We start from the raw sequence: 15,197 nt of genomic DNA on the forward strand, positions 1-15,197 counted from the left end.
TAGGAAGGGCATGTCATAATGGTGAATCATAGGTCATGTGCCCACAACTTAGCTGAAAGGGAAGTCGGGAAAATAAATATCTAGTAATTTTAGTATCTATAGTGAGAGACAGTCCCTACTTACTAAGGAGACTCAGTTATTGGGGTGGGTCTAGGTATAGGAAGGAGGTTCACATGCTGGAAACTCAAAGAGAATGAAAAAGCGCACTACACTGTGAAGAGCAGACGTGGTGTCCTTCTCCTCTGGTCAATTTCTAGTATCTTCTCTGCATTCATGTTTTTTCTAGATTCTCTTTTTCTGAATGATTTTCAGTACTAAATCTATTCTAGATATGCATGATACTTAATACTGTTCCCAGTAAAATGAAGAAAAATTCAATTCTAAATAAGGTAAAGGTCTAAAACGTGTCTATGCATATATATGTTTTTACTTTAGTGATGAGACCCAGAAGTGAACTGGAAAATCAATCGATACTTTGAATAAGCACCTGATTTGTACCAGCACTGTTACTATGTACTCATAAGCTAAGATAAGTCCCTTCCTTCAAGTAACTCAAACAGTTGTAGAGACATTAAACAGATGACGCAAGGATGAGAATACATGATATAAAGACTCCAGATGCAAGATTGTTCAGAGACAAGAGATCAGGAACCTAGAGGTAGTTTGGAAAGACGTGTTGGAAGGCAGATATTTGTGAAGTTATTGGGCTACCAAAGCTTAATTGAATAGTACTTATTTTTGTAAAATTGCAGACCGTGTTTTTAAAATTATGAACTTGGGGGTGAGATAAATATCTTTTATAGATAATCTTAGTTTGCTGGCTGTCATCATCTAAACCTTAAATTCTCAATGGCCTTTCAGATCTCAGAATCACATTTGATACAATTTATATCTAGATGTTTTGCCAAGAAAACGACCAGTTGTATAAAATCAGGCCAGCTCTATAAAATCATAGATTCTCTAAAAATCTGAATATGGATGCTTTATTTCTCCAGACTCCCCCAATATCTATTAACATGCAACGGGATAGTCAGTTCAATACAGACACAAAAGCACAACGATGAGTTCATGGCCTGTCCTTTCTGATGCAGCTCGGTCACTGAGGTTATGCAACCAGCTTCCTTCTGCCCATAACTGTACTTGATATGCCAGCTCTTCTCTGTGATACGACCCCCAGATTTCACCCATTCCTCTGTTTTCCAGTTAATCACCTAAACCATATTCCTTTTAGCTATTTGCTCCTGAAGCACTCTACAGATGTTTTGATTAGTTGAAGCCAATTCCCCACAGTGAGAATGGGTTTCCCATCTGTATCATTGTTTGATAGCTTAATAAAATAGCCCTTATCTCATATATGTCTAACTCGGAAATTTTAGTTTTTGATGGAGTGGGTTATGTTAGTGCCTATTTTTGCATAGCATACATTGGGATACAGAAATATCTGGATTCCAGATTATAACCATTTTAACCCTTTTCTACCCACTGTAATGATTTCATTCTATTTGCTGCTGTCCTACGTGAGTCTAACACTCCTCTGTGTATCACACCACTCTGTCACTGATGCAGATATAATTCTGAACTAAAGCAAAGAAGATATTTTAGGACATCTCATGAGCTTCCTGAACCAAGACCCAGATAGGTCATGCTCCTGCTTCACATGGAGAGCTACCCCCATGCCTTAGCCTTGGTGTGAAAAATGGCACGTGAGGAAATGGAAAGTCCCCTGTAGATACCAGAGACCAGAGTCTGCTCAGAAATCCAGAATTGAAAGGAAGAGACAGTCCTTCTTACACTATGAGAGATCCATCTATTGTCGGAACAATCAGAACATACATTAGATGGATGGAAATACAGTGTAGGATATGACCTGTGTGTTTTATAATTCAAGACACAGAAGGACCTGGGTTTTTTTTTTTTTGTATTAAACTGGAGGACATATCCATTAGAAGGGGCTGCATATTCCAATTTATATTCTCTTACTAATTAATTAAATAATGGAGATAAGCTATGAATTTTCTAATACAGAAAGGCTTTAATCTGTACAGTGAACTTCTAAGGGCAGCATAAAGTATATTAAAAATAATTTAAGAAAGGGTTTGATAGATATTTGGAGGCAAAAAATGTTTCATTGTATGATTTAATTGCAAACTACAAAGAGATTTTTCATTTCAATAGCCTTTGGGGTATTCCCCAGCCCTTGTGGTGTGCCCTTAAGGGTTTTATTTACTGTCCCATACTGCAGAGCAGATTCCATTTTCTAAGAAATCATAACTTATTAAGTGAACCTACAAGGTAACGGCAAGATGCCGGCTGAAACGCTGCTCTGCTGTGTGCTCTGTGGCTTCATGATTCATTCATTTCTTCCCCTCCTCTTAGGCCATATGAGTGCTGCAATCTCAAGCTCTAAGGTTATGCAGAGGGTGGCTGGAAAGAATACAAATGCTTGGCTGGAGCGACAGCCAGTCTGGGGCAGTTGTTGTCAGTAAGAAGAGGGTGAGCCCATGTGCTGGCAGTGTGGTGAGGGCAAGGCGTGCTTCCTGCTGCAGAGCCCAGAAATTCCTCCCCTTTAAGGTAAAACCCCAGGTGCTGCGCGCCTGTCATTTCAGGGAAATACGCCTGCAGCTTCAGGTACCATGAGCTCGTGAAGTAGGGTTATGCCTCTGTGTGTGTTGTGTGTGCTTGTGCACACATCTTTGCATGTGTGCAGGAGCCCAGTGTCTAATAGACAATGTGTTTCCATAGACATGCACATGTGTGTAAGAAACACATTCACATATGTAAATGTGTGGTTTAAAATACCATGGCTTAGTATCCTTTAGAGATTTCTTTCTTACTATAAGATAAGAAATTTGGAGATAAATTTAACTTAAAAAACTGAACTTATTGCTAACACAACTAAGATAAGGCAGAGAAACTCACAGGGAATAACTACATATGTGTGTATGTATGTGTACATATATATTCTTTTCACTTGTCCTTTATTTTAAACGTGTATTTGGAAGTATTTTTAAATAATGATATATATTCGAACCCTTAAATAGTGTACTGGAACTCACTATTTGCCCTAAACATTCTTTTTTTTTCTGTAAATTTTATTCTGCTTCTTGTTTAGAGGAAGGCTTTGTCCCTTGTAAGATGGAAAAATTCCCTTTGTGCTATGGTTACAGTTCTACGATGGGTTTGGAGTCCTCCCTAACTGCATCATGACCACACAACCTGAAGAATTGTCCTTTATCAGCATGGCTGCTTGTCTGGGGAGCTCAGGATCTGTGTCTTAGACACAGGAGAATACATGCTCCCATTTTTTTTTCCACAGACTAGAAATGATTCCTATTCTTTGCTCCATAGAACATCCGATGTGGTGCCCAATCAGCTGAAAAAGCTGCACAGACGTCATTAGTTCTATGTGTGTGTGTATGTGTGTGTGTGTGTGTGTGTGAGAGAGAGAGAGAGAGAGAGAGAGAGAGAGAGAGAGAGAGAGGAGACAGAGAGAGAGAGAGGGAGGGAGAGACTGCAGATGCTTAGCCGAGTGCCGAGTGGAGTCTCCATTAGGGCAGCTCTATTGATTTCTGAATCACACTGCAGCAGCAGCAGGGCTGGAGTGCAGGATGGAAAAGATCACGTCTCAGAGACAGGGATTACTAAAGGCAAAATAAGTGTGTATATAATAAATATATAAAGATAAGTATATATGTATATATACACACATATATTTGATTTCACATAAAACTCATGCATCTGTTACCAAAAGAAATCAAAAAGGGGACATTTAGACAGCAAAACTGGAAGATTGTTACTGATGTAGAGTGAAATGTATAGGAAAAGTGAGATAGAATGGATTCAGAAAAACCCTTGCTTCTAATTTTTAAGGCATTTTTCATGAGAGATGATAATGTTCTAATTTCCAGAATGCCTTAAAAAAAAAACCCTGAAAAATTTTTTCAGAGATATTGAAAAGTATAGTTTATTTGAGGGCAATCTTAAAGCTATACCTGAGAATTTTTTGAAGTCAGAGATACATTTTTATGAAATTTTGTTAGATTATTGTATCAGTTCGTCACCTTTCATTTTTCTATTTTTGATGCTTTGTGTTGCATAATATCTAGGATACAGTAACAGGCTGGTTGCAAATGCTTGAGACAGAAATAGGTTTCTTAGGAGGCTACATTTCAGAGGGTCCAACTGTGAACCTGGGAGGTAGCGTTAGAGTTGTCACAAGGTCTGTTGTCCAGGATTCGGTTAGAAATTATTGTTTCTAGGTGTAAAAAATGTTGTCTTGGTCTTTTAGGCAGCTTGAGTTTACAACTGGTTCTTTTACCCCAAGGCTTATCAACTGTCCCCCTCCCCAGAAGAAAGACGGAGGTAAGTTCAGTTTCACAGTTCTGGTGTCGGCAGGCAGGCAGTCTGCATGTGAGCAGCAGAGAATTAGAATTGAACAATCCATTTTACAAGCGCGCACACACACACACACACACACACACACACACACACACGGCAACACCAGTCGGTTGAGGGGGAAAAGGGCGATACCTTTTTAAAAACCGAAAGGCAGTAAGCCATTATTAGCAAGAGCTATATTGAGCATGCTTGCCAGACAGGCAGCAGAGCTGAGCTCCAGTTCCGCCCAGACATGTGCCTTGCCATTTTCATTTTAATCAGCCTGCTCAGGATGGCTGCTGATTCATTTTGCAGGATGTCCCCCTGGGAGCCAAGGTGGAAGCCTGAGGCGAGCTGCTATTGCATCAATGCAGCCACACATCAGACGGGGGTGGAGGCAGGGGGAGAGTATGGACTGCAACGCACCACATCCCAAATTTCAATATGGCTATTTAAAAAAGTCCTTCGTGAAACCAAGGACTTTACAGTAAATATAATAGACGAAAAAGAAAAGAAAAAATATGTCACATTGTCATTTCATCATCCAACTACCCCCAACATGCGCCTGCATGCACACACACACACACACACACACACACACACACACACTCTTCCACAGAAACGCTTAAAATTCTAGCTATTTTTATGGTCACTGCGAAATGCAATACATACGTATATATTTATTTACCTGGTAACTAGCTGGGGAGGTGTACCTGGTTTAGCTGGAGGCTTTGATTTGTGGGATTGACAACCTTATTATGCAGTGAGCTTATTATTGATATTATTCTGCTCTCGGTTGCCATGGCCACCTTGTGAGAGACATTCAATTTTCTCTCCTCCATCATCATTATCTATGAGGCCATCTGTTGTGGAAAATGAATTCAGCCTCATTTGCATGACTGATAAGCAATTTTTTTTTTATCTATTTAACAGAAGGTCATATGCCGGGGATTTGGAGCTCGTGAAAAAAATGTGGAAAAAAAAAGCATATCGAGAGGATGAGTGGGAGTGTGTGCATTAGGGGATGTGTGTGGAAGTAAAACAGATCCCTCAGGCCTGAGAGCCTATCGCACCGCATTTGTCATTCCTGCCCCGGCGACATTTTTTTTCCCTAAGCTACTGCACACTAAACAAGAAGAGAGCTTTCCTTGCAGTCTTCTCGAAGGCCCCCTGGTTTTTGTACTCATTGTTGGTGGGTGTATTTTAATTTTTTTGACTCCCTGGACTGTGGGTTATGATATCAATATTCACTGAAGACAAAAAGCAGCCTTTTCTGCATCTCGGTGGTAGGCATATTCCTCATCATCCTTTCAAACTTGGGGTGGAATAGGGCTCGTTTGCTTTCTGTGTATTTTGAGTCAGCGCAGTTACTAACACTGAGCGTGTCGCACTCGTGAGCGGTTGTGGTCATGCTGTGAGGTACGTGATCTTCGTTAGGTTAATTCTGGGGGCTTAGTGCACAGGGTCTGTTTTACTGTAGTTCAAGGGCTGGTGCTGCAATGCCTATTGTCTGCTCCTTCTTAAAGTTATTTCATAGCATGGCTGGTAGCTGAAGTGTTCCTGGGCTAGGAGTTTGTAATCCACAGAAGTCTCTCTTTAAAGCAAAATGGGTATCATGTTGCATGCTGTAACCGTGATGTTGTTTATAAAAAAGATCTTGCTGCATGGACTGTACTTGGATGATATACGGATATTGAAACAAAAACTTCCCAGAGACTTTACTGGATTACTTGACATTGCAAATAAAGCAATTCATTTTTTACAAAGGCTGTTAAAACATTCTCAATGTCATATTATATCGGCCTAATGATAAAAAGTTGACTTATATTGTTTAAATTGAGAAACTCAAATAAGATTTTGAACTATAACTGAAACATTTCAAGTTCATAATAATGAAACAGTGTTTCATTTGTAACAGAAGTATGCCTTTAACACAACTTAAATTAATAAACTGAAATTTCAAACTGTGAACTTTATCTTCAGGGTAGATCAGAATAAGGCCATAAATATATACACATATAAATATTCATATAATGGCTAGCTATTCAAAATATAGAGCTCTGATTTTCAATTTAGTATTAGTTTAGCCATGATAGTTTCTCATACCACTAAAACAATATAATCTATAGAATTTTAAGTTATTTATTTACTTACAGTAAAAATGTTTGTTATAATAGGAGCTTTTTGTTTAAGTGTTTGTATTTTTTACTGAACAAAACTAACTTCATAGACAACAGCACCCTAGTACCACCCTTACATGCATAAGGGAGGCTTTCTTTCTGATTCTTCAACTTCATGAAACTCATGTGGCTTTTAAATGATCAATAAAGGCATGTATTCCACACAGATACAAATGGGATTATTTTAAAAATTATAAAAAGGGTTTTGCACCCTTTCAAAATATTCAAAATATTTCAAAAATACTCCTTTTTGAAACACAGCACCACTCGTACCTATAAGTCTTCACCTCTCAAGAACTTTGAATCCAGAGTGTTGATTGTATATAATACATGCTAGTGATGCATTCTAGAAAAAAGGAAGTTTATTTTTTCTAGTTGACCTAAAGGAAAGTGTATGATTCTATCACCTCAAAGGCAATAGGTCAATTGGTCAAAATTCTCCTTAAAGTTGCACTGTAGTCATAAATTTTTAAAATTAAATACAGTAGACCAGAGCTGATTCGTTTGCATAATAGTTCTTTACTTCATGGCACTTTTAAAACTCTCCCTACGGTATCATAGACTTCTCAGAAGCAACAGCAGCTATTATATAATCCTTCTTTTCAAATCAGCCATATTTTTTTATATTTTAGCTTGAGTATTAGAGAAATAATTTCTTTTCTAAACATTAATTTTACACTTGAAGAGTTAAAAACAGTAAAAGGCTGATAGTTTATGAAGATTATTTAAAGTGACATCACTTTTCTCAGAGGACTGTAGTTGAAGCATCAGTAATATGATACCTGGATTTATATTATAATATGAAGGATTATACTGTTGCCTTTTGATCATAACATATAGTCTTCAGATTTGTGAAGCAAAATTGTCAACTTTTGAGGAACCTACGAGGTAGCACAGTCGATTTTTTCCCTCCCCCCCAAAAAAGTTAATTACCAATCTTGGTTGGATTCTTCCTTGCCTCCCTGACATCTGACTGCTGCTAATTCACTGATTAATCTCATTAATGTGATTATAGTAGGATTTGGAATTGGCTGCCATTGTTCTGTCGACAGTGCTATTCAGCCTGAGCACTTGCCACCTCATTCAGTTTTGCTGTGATTTTTCAAAGGCTGGTTGAGTGAGCTATTGTGAGCAAGGCTTCTCTCCCTTTCCCTTTCAGCACCGGGAGCTGTCCGCTGCTGATAGCAATTACATTCAGCAGTGACTGACTTCCTACTAGTTTACTGGCAATGGGAAAATGGCTCAGTTTCATCACCTTAATGATTGTACTCGTTGAGGTAGAAGGCGGAGCAGACTTTATGGTCACAATGGGATGTTCTGAAGAGTGTGGCAGAAAAGATAGGCAATCTCTAGACCTTTATGTTGCACATAAACATTTTACCCTACTTTTCAAATTACTAGACATGATTTTATTAAAATCACTTGCATACATGTAGTTGTGAGTTGAAAAACCTATGAACACTATGTGGACATGCTTTTCAAATGGAAAATCGTTATGTGATTATTGTTAAAATTTCATTTTTGAAAAGATGAGCCAGAATTACCAATAAGGCAGATAGACCAATAAGGCAGAAAGTACACAGAAAACATAAATTTCAACTTTTCTTGAGTTAAACTTGCATCCTTCAGCAAAACTTAGGCCAATTTCATAAATTTGTGTTAGATGATGAGATCAAGGTTGAAGGCCCAATAATTTGTGACCATGTATGTGTGGTGTACAAAAATTCCTAAAGGAGTATGAGTACATTATTTCCTTTGGATTGTATGAACATGATTTTAGGAAAATGTGAGTATTTTAAGAGAATGGGCCTCTTCAACGTATAGCTTTCATTGTTCCTATCAAATTTTTAACCTAACTTACTTTTCACCTAACTTATTCATTTTTTACACTCTCAAAAATGTTTATATTTCACACCTTATTACTGGATACACCCAATTATTTCACCCTCTGATGTTTTCTGTCTGTTTTATACACCAGTTTTCAATAGATTAAGGAAAAAAATAAGTTATTTTGCAGGCTTAAATCTTCTTAAAGTTTTTCTATTTGTTAAAACTATACTTAAAATTCAAAACTTAGAGTTAAAAATCTGATTATTTGTTGATTTGCTTTTAGAAATACTTCACATGTCTGATAAAAAAATCCAATCACTTCTCAGAAAAATTCATTTTGTTGCCTAAATATGTTTTCAAAGTCACATGTATAAACTAGATTTCTGACTCTACCCATGAGGCAATCTAATTTAAGGGAGAGTATTGTTTGTAAAAACATACTATATCATCTAAAATAATTTTACTCATTAAACAATTTGGTGCCTACATTTTTAACTTCAGACAACTTAAAATTGTATTTCCTCTGAAATATTTTATATTAAGACCCCCATTCGGTGGAGTAACAGGGACCAGCAGGATGCTTTTCTGTAACGACCCCACTGCCCTGATGTTGAAGTGTGGCTTGGCTGGATGGCCCCTGGCGTCCAGGGCTATAATTTTCTAATCAAAAACCAGTTTTTCAAATGCATCTAGTACTTTGCCATAAAGTCTACCTTGATGCAAGGTCTCACCAGAACTCTGTCTAGGAAGCAAATGAATGGCAGATTCAGAAAGAGAGATCTTCAGTTTTGCTAAATTCTAATAATCAAATTACTCTGTATCATAATTTGATTGCAATAGTGTTATGCATTTTCTTGTTTTCAAGCTTTTTTAAAAACCTCTTTTCATGAATGCCTTCTTTTTGTTTTCTTTGAAAAGTGTGTAGCATTCCTCAGAAAAGAGTAATAGAGGATAAACTTGAACAAAAACTTGAAAATGATTAACATATTTTTCACCAAATAAGTTTCATCATAGTGTATTCTTTACCACAACTCTTACCTTACATTGATTTACACCTTATTCCAAACTAAACTAAGGAGAAAAGATAGCACAAACTTAAAGAAGAAAATATTTATATAATTAAAAAATTTTTATTTTGAAGTTGTAAGGGGTAAATAACATCCATATATTATGGCTGATATAAAAAAATATATATTTTAAATTGGCATATACCCAACAAATTAGAAATATTGCCTATAATGATCATAACTTGCACAAGGAATATACTACTTTACTTTCATAGTAATTTACTGTATGATTTTTTCTGATGTCAGATTATTTTAAGGTAGCAGACATACATTCTTCTAACATTAGGCTATGTTTCAGTGAAACGTGGTTTCAGTTGGAGTATATGCTTTGTGTCCTCCTGTCTCTCTGTCTCTCTCTGTTGCTCCTTTTCCCTCCCTCTTTCCCCCATCTCCCCCTCCCCTCTCTCTCTCTCTCTCTCTCCCTCCCCTGTCCTCCCTCTTTAACCCTGTCCCTGGTTGTCTCTTTGGCCTCCCTCTCTTCTCTCTGTGTCTCTTTCACACCTGCATTGTTCAAGCATACACAATGATTTTCCTATGCCTGTTTTCACAATGAAACTGTGTTAAGCTTTGACATCATAATGAGTCCTCAGGGTATCTGTATAAGTAATCAGAGATGGCAGAGAAAATGTAAGTCAGGTGTTATAAAACTAGAAAGAATGCATAAATGCTTATTTATTATGTGAGGAAATACTGATAAGCATTGCTGTGTTGGGCTGTTCTGTTAGGAAATTTTTCCTAAAATGTATCTCTTTAAAAAATCCCTACTCCCCACGTGGTGATTATTGGAAAAGTTGGGGGGGGGGAATGTTTTAGTTTAAGTGTGACGGGTGCTGTGCTGTGAGAAGACGGAATGGTACAGGATAGTCTCTTAAAGCGTCTCTTGCTCTCAGACTGCAGTGATTTCCAGCAGGGCTGGATGGGAAGGGAATTGTAACCTCTGTAGTAACCAGTATGTCTGGTCTCAAGACATCAGGCAAGACGCTCGGGATTTAGAGGAATCACCTCTGAAAGCTAGAGTAAGGTGTTCTTGGCAACTTCGGAGCTCCGAGTCGTCCTCCCCACATAAACCACAGTCAGCATTGTGTTCTGGGGAAAACCTGCAGTGGTTTATCACGGTGGTGGCTCTGCCCTCCACTCTCCCTGTGCACGGTGAGCTGACAGAGTGGCGGCACTGGAGGGAAGGGGCCGATGGAGTGGAAATGTATAGGCAAGTGTGATCAACATGTGCCATGGTCTCTCTGTGGCAGAAATAGCCCTGCGTGTGTGGAGAAATAGGCTGCAGATCGGGGTTGTGCTGGATGGCTACCAACTCTCCTACAAAAAGGTACCTCTTTCTTTCTACTTAACGGTTGCCTAGGATTTATCTGATTGTTGCAACTTGCAGCTCTTCAGAATTATTTCATTGGCCTCTTAAGTACCTGGACAAATAGTTGTCTCCTGCTTACCTGGCTATCTTCAGCTCTTATTTGATGCCAAATTATAACAGTTCTTAAAATTGCCTGGTTTGATGTACAAACGAGTCAACAAAGGACTCTTTCTCCAACAGAGCTTCTTCTCCACCTTAATATCATTGTGGGAGCCCGGTATGTGTGCAGGCTGCCTGGAGTTGTTATTAAACAGGAGTCTGTGTATTTGAGGCTAGCGTCCAGGGGGAGGGTGGGAGGGGCTAAGCAGCCTTTATGGTTTCATATGGCCTTTCAGAGCAGTGAGTGTGATAGGAGCAAGGCTTGCAGGGAGCGCAGTGGTGTGGCTACTACGGCTAGGGGAAAACATGTGTTGTTAGACTCAGGAAGCACGTAAAAAATAAGCAATTTTTTTTACTGGAAAGATGTTAATGAAAGTCATATATCTATGTTCCCTTTTGTATGTTTGAAATCTTATTTGCTCTTGCCTTTTCAGATAAAACTTTTTCTGACATTTGTTTTCTTCCAGCCATGCTAAGAGGTTGATAATATTTGAACTTTCTTAGAGGAATAGTTCTATGTCTTTTGTTTGAAAAGAACACGATAGAAGAAGCTCACACTGAAACAGAGCATAGTGCGGTTGGCAACACGAAAGAGATTTTAAGAGTCAGTTGGCGTTAACTCTTGTGTAACTGTTCTCCCATTTGAAGAGGTGGGGGGCCAGGCTTGGAACCTCTTTCTGTGTTGTTTTGGTGCTCAGCAATAGGACCATGGAAAATATTGTGGGTTCAGCTGACTTTCTGAGGTCTCTTTGGCCACAGCGTGAATTTATCATAACATTAGTGTGCGGGGGGTGGGGGGTGGGGGCCGGGGCGGGCGGGGGTGGTATTTTTAGACATACAGCCTAGCCGGTGGCTATTAACAGCCTGACTCTGGTATTTACAGTTCTCATCTATTACATGAAATACGGCGCTGCACATGATACACATTCTGCTCTAGAGATTTAGGGGCCTGTGGGTACAATGTAAGAAGCATACAGCATGCATCCCCAATCTTGCCTGACTGTGTTGGAAGCTTAATAAACATCCAGGTTAGAAATGATCGGTTTAAGCCATAGCTCTAACTTGAAAAATATCTAGCTCAGCCATGAAGTTCCCTCCCAGGCTAGGATTTGGGGAAATGGCTATGTTTTTGTAGAGCTTAAAGGATGCAGCCCGAGACAGGGTAAGTCAGCAGTCTGCCACTGATGTTGTTCTGCTGCAGCCCTGTGGTCTCCCAGGGAGCCTGTGCCGGATGCACAGCCGGGCGGGCTCGCAGCCCATCTCGTCCGAGGCTCCTGTCAATGGAGGCTCCACATCCTGCGCCAGGCAGGGCGCTGCACGCATGCCCCGGCCCCGTCGTTTAGTGGTGCCAACTTATTAATTTCCATCTCCGACTTCAGGCCTGTTAGTTTCCTGTCTGAAAGCATTATTACTTTTGTCCATGTGGCAAAATAATTAGCATACAGATGAGCAGTGGCCCCGGGTCTGAGCGCCGGTAGAGAAGAGGTGCGGTGGGAAGTTGATTGGATGCACGGAGAACAAATGGTGGGCGTGCAGAAGCAGAAGAGTTTGTAGTCGTGGAGCAGGTTGGAGAATTTTCTGGGTGAGTCCCTAAGATGGAAGCAGGGGTGGCTGCCGTGGGAACGACGGCTCGGAGGCTGGCCTAGCCGGAGGAGCCCCTGGGATGCGGGCTCAGGGCGTTCACTCGGACCACTTTGTTTGCCATTCTTCAGGTTTCTCCTTGCCGGTCCCTCCAGGTAAATATGTCCTGTTCTCCTTGTTGTTTCCAGAGCGTTAGGTCCGCTTCCCAAAGTGGAGCAAAGTTCAACTCCGATGGTGGGTAACAAAAGGGTCGGCCTTGCTGCCGGTCTGGGGCAGCCGCTTCATCCATCTTCCGTGCGTCTGTCTGGAGTGAAAATGAACTGTTTAGAGATTATTGTTTTCAGAAATTTACAGCAGCCATTATTCAGTGTGTTTAATTAATATTTTCTGAAACAGTGTATCCAGACCAGTAAAATTAGCAAATGTTGTTTCAATGAAAGCCCAGACATAATTAGTTTTGACTGGTATATATTTTTCCTAGCTGGAAGAAAATTTTAGCTAATTTAACCAGCAACTTACTGGAGATTTTGCAAATGGAACTGAAGTTTCTATTGATCTGTAGGATCTACAGATAAGAGATAGAAAAATTAGCACAAGCTCTGATACTTTCAGTTCTTTTCAGAAAAATGGAGACTGTTTTTACAAATCAGTCTTCTGAATTGAGAAATAAGTCTAAAGCCTGCTGGAATCCTAATTTTCTATTGTCATCAGTGGCACACATTTCTTATATAATTCTGTGACTGTAGTACTGCAATATGGGTGTTTTAATATTTAGTTAAATATACTTTCATCTCAAGAAATTCACTGATAAATAGTTCTATCCTGTTTTCATAATCCCTATTCTCCTTAAAAGGTAAGGTTTTCATTTTAACTGACCTAATTATTTCATCTGCTTTTAAGGTAGGACTTAAGTAGAAATTACTATCCTTTAACTGTCTTTTTATAGGTTCCTGAATTTTTTAAAATCACTTAAGGATTTTATTTTGCTTTTATTTTGAGGCTTTTTAATTTAATTTAATTTTTTTTTTTACAGAGTTGCTTTACTTCAGCTGTTTGCTTTAGACAATGACAGTGAATATTTGATAAAAAATACAACTTTTTGGAGGGTCATTCCTTCTGTTTAAAAAAGCTATGTCTTTCCAAAAAAGAAAAAATAAAAACTACCTTCAATAAAAGTAAACCTCAAACAGAAGATATTGGAAAACATTTTAACCCTTTATATGCAGCTTCCGACACTTGGTTTTGATAATTTTCCCCCTCATACTTGAAGTTTCTGAATAGTCACATTGAGCTTTGCGTAATAGCTGAATTGTGCATTTTTACATCAAAGAATATATATGTATATATATATATAATCAATTCTTTCTATGTTATCTTTAAATTTGCTGGTAAACTAGGATGAGAAAACAACTGAGGGGTGTTTTTTTTTTTAATTTAACCCAAACAGTATTAAATACCAAATTATTTCAAAATAGATTCGTGAACTCTTACCTAGAGAAAAAGAATATTTCTTTTATTCTTCCATTGATGTATTTTATTTTAGAGTTGAGCCAAGCCTTCTATGATTAAAATCATTCCTTGTAGTTTTACAATGGGTTATAACTTTCTTTGGGCAAATTATCAGCATTCATTTTCTGACCTCAACGTGTCCATTTACACCCAGAAGAGAACACTTGACTGTTACCTACCACGTTGCTTTCTTTGTGCCTGGCTGCCTTTCAGAGGTAGAGTCTAGCTTTTTTTTGAGGGCCAAAATTATGTCATATTAGTTTCCACTTGACAGAGTTACTTTACGCCACTGTCTGTCACACTGGTTCTCGGGTACACTGGTTTTGTGGACTTGGGAAGGGCTTGCCTTCAAAGACAGTGAAAAGTCCCAGGGCTGGAAATATGGTGATGTATGCCTAACTGGAAATGTGGTTTCTAAGGGCATTTGTCTTTTTCTTTTCCTTTTTTTTTTTTTTTTTTTTTTAGTTTAGTTCTAAGGTTGCAGATAAACAGATAAACTTTAGAAAGAAAAGTAGCCTTTTATAGCAAATTTCTTTAAGCTCAGTGAGTGGCCAAAATATTAGTCTGAAATCAGGTGCCCTTCAATTCCAAAGGGAAGAGAGGTCGGGATACGGGGGTTCTCTGTGCCTAGGGTGGTCCAGGGCCATTCTTCAGTGGGTTCCCAGTGACGGGGAATGACGAGAGTATCAATATCTTTTCTTTCAAAAGGTTATTGATCTTATTTGTTTAAAATTCTGTACTAGGATGTATTTTTGTACTTTTGGGGAACTACAATTAATCTCTTCAAAGGTTCTGCTGAGTGCATGTATATATGTGTTTTTAAAATGCCCATGTGGAAATGTTGTGTGCAGGCTGACGGTATTTGAGCCATTGGATTAATATGTGTGTCATGTAGACCTGTTTTAGATATATTTGGGTACTCATTGTATAGTTGAAAGGAACTTTATGACTCAGTGTTACATACCGACTGCTTTTTACTAAAGTCTGACTGCTTACATGGTGCAATCAAATGGCTTTAGAGAAAATCACCCCAAGATTGTTGGACATTTGCTTGAGATGTTTTCAGGTTGGGATGTCGGACTTAGGTCATGAAATCAAACAACTCATGGATTAATAACTGATGAGGTAGGGGTTCTTTTTAGTACATTGATGAAGATTTTTATCAGAGGATTTCTAGCTCAAACACTG

General features: G+C 38.7%; 1 protein-coding gene across 18 annotated transcripts in view; it reads left to right on the forward strand.

The window, feature by feature from the left end:
• The first annotated feature begins 5,421 nt into the window (after nt 1–5,421).
• MYT1L (myelin transcription factor 1 like) overlaps nt 5,422–15,197 on the forward strand; it is a 406,245-nt gene continuing 396,469 nt past the window's right edge. For 12 of the 18 annotated variants that reach the window (XM_049695855.1, XM_049695865.1, XM_033437516.2 and 9 more), the window contains exon 1: nt 10,285–10,778. The gene's annotated coding sequence lies outside the window, so the exon portion shown is untranslated. The other 6 variants (XM_049695859.1, XM_049695858.1, XM_049695861.1 and 3 more) reach the window with 6 other exon arrangements.

Source organism: Orcinus orca, chromosome 13, assembly GCF_937001465.1.
Source record: "Orcinus orca chromosome 13, mOrcOrc1.1, whole genome shotgun sequence".
NCBI classification, from domain to species: domain Eukaryota; kingdom Metazoa; phylum Chordata; class Mammalia; order Artiodactyla; family Delphinidae; genus Orcinus; species Orcinus orca.